Genomic DNA, 6,000 nt, shown 5'->3' on the forward strand with positions numbered 1-6,000 from the left:
TATGATTTAAAAAATTAATAAAACTCCACGCGCCTGGGTGGCTCAGTTGGTTGAGCATCTATCTGACTCTTGGTTTCAGCTCAGGTCATGATCTCTGGGTTGGGAGATGGAGCCCTGAGTCTGGTTCCCTGCTCAGCGGGGAGTCTGCTTCTCCCTCTGCCCCTCCCCCTGCTTGCACACACACACACTCTCTCTCTGAAATGAATCTTTTTTAAAAAAAAGATTAAAAATAAATAAAACTCTCAGCAAACTAGATTTAAAGAGGAATTTACTTACCCCAAAAATCAACATCTATGAAAAACCTACAGCTAACATCATACTTAATGGTGAAAGGCTGAAAGTTTAGTCCCTAAGGTCTGGAATAAGTAAGGATATCCATTCTCACTACTTTGGTTCAGCATCGTACTTGTCAATCTAGCCCTTACAATAGTGCAAGCAAAATCAGTAAAAGGTAACCAGATTATTAAGGAGAAGTGTAATGGTCTGTATTTCTAGGCAACATCTTTGCCTATTGAAAAATCAATGCAATCTTTAAAAATGCTACTGGATATGAGATCAATATACAAATATCTAGGATACCTTAGAGCAGCACATGCCACTGGACAAGCAAACTAGAATGAACATGAGCTCCTACTTCATCTTTAATAGAATGGCTGAAAATATGAGTCTATGTATACCCTGACCAAGCCAAGTACTGATCAGGATTTGGAAGAACTCACACTGGGCATGGAGCGTGCTTAGGATCCTCTTCCTCCCTCTCTGCTCCTCCCTCCCCTGCGTGTGCGCTCATGCTCTCTCTCTCTCAAAAAAAAAAAAAAATTTAGCAATCCTTCAAAAATGAGTAAATATGATTTCCAGAGTTACCACAGCATAATACTAAAAAAAGCCACTTCTCAACAAAAAATTATAAAACAGGGGTGCCTGGGTGGCTCAGTCAGTTAAGGGTCTGCCTTTGGCTCAGGTCCCCCCACATCAGGCTCCCTGCTCAGTGGAGAGTCTGCTTCTCCCTCTCCCTCTCCCCCTGCTTGTGCTCTCCCTCTCTCACTCTCTGCCAAATAAAATATATAAAAATCTTTAAAAAAAATTATAAAACAGCAAGAAACAGGAAACTATATCTCATTCATAAGGGGTAATTTTTTTTATTATTTATTTATTTTAGAGATGGGGGGGCAGGCAGAGGGAGAGAGAGAAAATCCCAAGCAGGCTCCTCTGCCCGATGCAGGGCGTGATCCCACAACCCTGAGATCATGACCTGAACCGAAATCAAGAGTCCGATGCTTAACTGACTGAGCCACCCAGATGCCCCATTCTGTGTGGTTTTAACTCCTCTTTTCCTATAGTATTTAATAGGCAAATGCACGAGGTCACTACAAATCTGTGTTAAGAGGCAGACAAGATAGACATCAACCATGCAATAACAACACAAAGGAGACACAGACACGTATAGGACGAGTGTTTGCACATTTCTGACACGAATGGGTGTTATTCATACTAGTGTGTTCTGAGCTCAGCCTAGATTGTCACGTTAACTGCAATCCCTGAGGTAACCACTAACAAATAACTAAACACATAGAGAAATAGAAAGAAGAAGGGAATTAAGATAGTCTATTTTGTTTTTTAAAGATTTTATTTATTTGAGAGACAGAGATAGCAATAGAGATAGCGAGAGAGAGCAAGAGCAGGGAGGAGAGGGAGAAGCAGGATCCCCGCTGAGCAGGGAGCCCAACACGGGGCTCGATCCCAGGACCCCGAGATCATGACCTGAGCCGAAGGCAGACGCTTCACCGACTGAGGCGACCCAGGCGTCCCCAAGATAGTCTATTTCAAAAAATCAACTAAATACAAAGACAGTAATGGAGGAGCTGAGGAAAAACAACAAAAAGTATCTAAGACTGAAAATAAATGAGTGGCAGGGGCACCTGGGTGGCTCAGTTGGTTGGGCGACTGCCTTCGGCTCAGGTCATGATCCTGGAGTCCCTGGATCGAGTCCCGCATCGGGCTCCTTGCTCTGCAGGGAGTCTGCTTCTCCCTCTGACCCTCCCCCCTCTCATGTTCTCTCTCTCATTCTCTCTCTCTCAAATAAATAAATAAAATCTTTAAAAAAAAAAAAAGAAAAGAAAAGAAATGAGTGGCAGAAGTAAATCCACAAGAGAACTGAGGTGGTTATACGAGCATCAGACAAAATAGAATATAATTTATAAATTGTCACAAGAGGGGCGCCTGGGTGGCTCAGTCGTTGAGCGTCTGCCCTCGGCTCAGGTCATGATCCCAGAGTCCTGGGATCGAGCCCCGCATCGGGCTCCCTGCTCGGCGGGAAGCCTGCTTCTCCCTCTCCCTGCCCCTCCCACTGCTTGTGCTCTCGCTCTCTGTCAAATAAATAAGTAAAATCTTAAAAGATTTATATAAATTGTCACAAGAATCAAAGGAAGACATCTATATCGATCTTAAAAGGCCAGTTCGTCAAGGAGATGTAACAATTATAAACATATAAACACTGAGCAGCAGAATCCCCAAAAGAGATGAACCCAAACCCAACAATGGAGAGAGACACAGACAGTTGTACAACAATGGCTGGGAATTCTGGTTCCCCGTTTCCATCACGGATTGAGCAACCAGACATAAATGCGTTAAGGCCGGAACACCATGAGCTAATAGCAGCTCCAGCAGACATCTACAGAACATCTCACCCAACAGCAGCAGAATGAACATCTCCTCAAGTGCACATGGAACATTCTCAAAGACAGACCCCTTGTCAGACCACACAATAAGCCCCCGTAAGTTTAAAAAGACTGAAATAGGGGCACCTGGGTGGCTCAGTCGTTAAGCGTCTGCCTTCGGCTCAGGTCATGGTCCCAGGGTCCTGGGATCGAGCCCCGCATCGGGCTCCCTGCTCCGCGGGAAGCCTGCTTCTCCCTCTCCCACTCCCCCTGTTTGTGTTCCCTCTCTCGTTGTGTCTCTGTCAAATAAATAAATAAAATCTTAAAAAAAAACCAAAAAGACTGAAATAATACAAATCTTCTCTGACTGCAATGGAATGAAGCTAGAAAGCAGGTACAGGAAGCAAAGTGAAAAATTCCGAACACCTGCAGGCTAAAGAGCGCACTCTTAAATAACCAATGAGTCAAAAAATAAATCTTAAGAGAAAATTTTAAAATACTTGAAGACTAAAGAAAAACAGTTACAGGATGCAAATGCAGCGTGGGGGAAATTTATAGCTGTAAATGCCTACTGCAGAGAACAAGTCAATAACCTAACATTACTAAACCTTAAGGATCAAGAAAGAAAGCGCAAACTAAACCCAAAGCCAGTAGATGGGAAGAAATAATAAAGATTAGAGTGGTGTTGGAATCAAAGGAAACCTTGTCTATAGAGGAGCCCGCGGGCAGGGGAGCTCTCACACCCAGCACTTCCCTTGTAGGCTCAACAGAAGACGCGCACCTTGCACGTGGCTACCACTTTACTACCCTAACCGGAAGAAGGAAGCTTCCCCCCGCCTCCAGCAACAGCTCAGCCAATGGGGAGCCCCTACACTTCCAGCTACCAGTTTACTCCAATGGACTCTTAGTTTACAACAGCCCCTCCAACCCCTCTTTTCCTCCCTAGAAGAGCCTCTGCTTTGTTCCCGGATTCGCGAAAGGCTTTGTTTGCCCTGCCTTGCTTGTCCTGGGTTGCAAGTCTCTGCTATTCCAGAAAAAAAGCCATTTTTTGCTGGTAAAATAACTGGCAGTTTTATTTTTAAGGTTAACAGTGGAGATAAATGAAATAAAAAATAGAATCAACAAAACAAGCTGGTTGGACAATATATAGGCTAAGAAAAAACAAGACTCAAATTACTAAAATTGGAAGTGAATAAGAAAACATTACTGGACCTCACAGAAATACAAATGGATAAGAGAATACTATGAACAACTACATGCAAACATATTAGAAATCCTCTGAGGGCGCCTGGGTGGCTCAGTTGGTTAAGCAACTGCCTTCTGCTCAGGTCATGATCCTGGAGTCCCGGGATCGAGTCCCGCATCGGGCTCCCTGCTCAGTGGGGAGTCTGCTTCTCCCTCTCCCGCTCCCCCCTCTTGTGCTCTTTCTCTCTCTCACTCTCTCTCTCAAATAAATGAATAAATAAAACTTTAAAAAAAAAAGAAAGAAAGAAAGAAATCCTCTGAAATGGACACATTCCTAGAAACACACAGATTACTGAAACTGACCCAAGAAGAAATAGAAAATTCAAACATACCCTATAATAAGAGATTGAGTCAGTAATCAGCAACATCCCACAAAAGGAACGTCCAGGACCAGATGGTTTTGTGGGTAAATTCTACCAAATATTAAAGAATTAGCACCAATCCATCCCAAACTCTCCCAAACAATAGGAAGGAACACTCTGTGAGGCCAGCATCGCCCTGATAACAAAGTCACACAAAGACATCACAAGGAAAAAAATGATAAACCAGTATCCTAAGAATATAGATGAAAATATTCTCATGAAAATACTAGCAAATATAATCCAGCAGTATATTGAAATAATTAGACATCATGATCATGTGGGATTTATCCCAGGAATACAAGGATGGTTCAACATACAAAAATTAATCAATGTAATACACCATATTAATAGAAGGAAGGGAAAAATTCAACATCATTTCATTTTGTGATAAAAACACATAAGCTAGGAATGGAAAAGAAAATATCTCAAAATGATAAAGGGCACTTTGGAAAAACCCAAAGCTAATATCATCCTCAGTGGTGTAAGACAGAAAGCTCTCCCTCTAAAATCAGGAACAAGATAAGGATGCCCATTTTCACCACTTGTGTTCAATATTATACTAGAGGTCTTAGCTATAGAAATTAGGCAGAAAAAGAAATAAAAGTATCTGTAATTGTAAATAACATCTTATATGTAGAAAATCCTTTAAAAAAATCCACAAACACGCACATCAGAGCTACTAAAGAAATTCAGGAGTGCCTGGGTGGCTCAGTTGGTTAAACGTCTGACTCTTGATTTCAGCTCAGGTCTTGATCTCAGGGTCACAAGTTCAGGCCCTGCACTGGGCTCCACGCTGGCATGGAGCCTACTTTAAAAAAGAAAGAAAAAAAAGAAAAGAAAAGAGAGAAAAGAAAAGAAAGGAGAAAAGAAAAGAAAAAGAAATTCAGCAAAATTGTAGCATACAAGATCAGTATCCTAAAAATCACCTGTATTTCTACAGGCTGGCAATGAACAATCTGAAAAGGAAACTTATAAAATAATAATTTCATATACAATAGTATCAAAAAGAATAAAATACTTCAGAAATAAATTCACTCAGGGAAGTACAAGACTTGTATACCCCAAACCACAAAACATTTCTGAAAGAAATTAAAGATGACCTCGATAAATGGAGAGACATTTTGTGTTCAAGGATTGGGGGACTTAATATTGCTAAAAAGGCAGTATTTCCAAATATTCCCAAAGTGTTCTATAGATTCAATGCAATCCCTACCAATATCCGAATGGCCTTTTGGGAAAAAACAGAAAAAGTGATCATAAACCTCATATGGAATTGCTAGCGATCCCAGATAGTCAAAACAGTCTTGAAAAAGAACAGAGTTGGAGGACTCTCTTCACCTACTAGAAAGCTACAGTTATCAAGAGAGTGCAGTACTGTCATGAGAATAAAGACACAGATCAATGAATAGAATGGGGAGTCCAGACATTAACCATACAATTGGTGTCATCAAAGGTGCCAACACAATTCAGTGGGGGAAAGAACAAGTCTTTCAACCAATGGTGCTGGGCAATCTGAGTGTCCACATGCAACACAATGAAGTTAGACTCTTATCTAACACCACATGCAAAAATGAACTCAAATTGGATCAGAGCCCTGAATCTAAGAACTGAATTTGTAAAATGCTTAGAAAAGACAGGTGCAAATATTCATAATCTTGAGTTTAACAACAGTTTCTTACATGACTCCAAAAGCATGAGCATGAAGGGAAAAAAATGAACCTCACGAACATTAACAT

The sequence above is a fragment of the Halichoerus grypus genome, chromosome 15 (genome assembly GCF_964656455.1).
Source record: "Halichoerus grypus chromosome 15, mHalGry1.hap1.1, whole genome shotgun sequence".
In the NCBI taxonomy this organism is placed as follows: Eukaryota; Metazoa; Chordata; class Mammalia; order Carnivora; family Phocidae; genus Halichoerus; species Halichoerus grypus.